Source organism: Triticum aestivum, chromosome 7D (genome assembly GCF_018294505.1).
Source record: "Triticum aestivum cultivar Chinese Spring chromosome 7D, IWGSC CS RefSeq v2.1, whole genome shotgun sequence".
NCBI classification, from domain to species: Eukaryota; Viridiplantae; Streptophyta; class Magnoliopsida; order Poales; family Poaceae; genus Triticum; species Triticum aestivum.
In genome coordinates, this window is record NC_057814.1 from 72,424,692 (window position 1) to 72,425,649 (window position 958).

Below are 958 nucleotides of genomic sequence, written 5' to 3' on the forward strand. Positions count from 1 at the left end.
AAGGAAGAAGAAAAGGAAAAAGGGAAAAGAAAAGGAAGAAGAAAAGGAAAAAGAAAAGAAAGAAGAAAAGGAAAAACAAAATAAGAAAAGGAAAAAGAAAAGGAAAAACAAAATACTTGGCAGTGCTCAATAATCTTATTTTTTAATTCCTCCTCCTCTATGTCCCCTTAATCTTATTTTTTAATTCCTTTATACTTAATTAATTTTTACTACATGCAGGAGTGACATATGGCGGACGATAGAGCCGAGCCGCTTAGGGATCCGGAGGCTGAACGTTATTTAATGGGCATCATAAACAACGAGATTCCTTATGTGCCGGGCTCAGAATATGAGCAAGAAGAGGATGTAGTCTCTTCTTTTCTGAACCTTGACGGTGGAACAGACATTATCGATGATCAAGAAGGTGAAGGAACGGACATTGTCGACGGAGGTCAACCGTCAACAAACGACGATCTCGAATTGCAAGTAGCAACCACCTCCGGCGAGGTATATATATACATTGAGCCTCTCGTGATACAAACTTACTGAAATGTGAATACATATGTATTAACGCGCGCGACTCTCTTTCTTTTTTTAGCCCTCGGCCTGATCGAGTACGACAAAGCGTGGCAAATCCAAGGCGATGAAAACAGGAGAAACATATGCCATTGATTTTGTCAGTGAAACCGGCAAGCCCCTACAGCACACCTCAAAGTTTATCAACCAATGCGGAGTCGTTGTTAGAGACAACGTCCCGATCACCGTCCAGGAATGGAAGGAGCCAAAGAAGGCACGTCTTGGTTTCAGTTTTGTCGACAAGAGAACGAAAAAGGATTGCTGGAGAAAGCTTATGGAACATTTCATTCTACCTCCGGAATACAACAAAGTCGATGAATTCGGTAACGAGGTTCCGGGTGGACGTGAGAGGAGGAGGCTAGTTAAAGAGTTTGCTCTTCAGAAGATGGGCGAAGCATTCCGG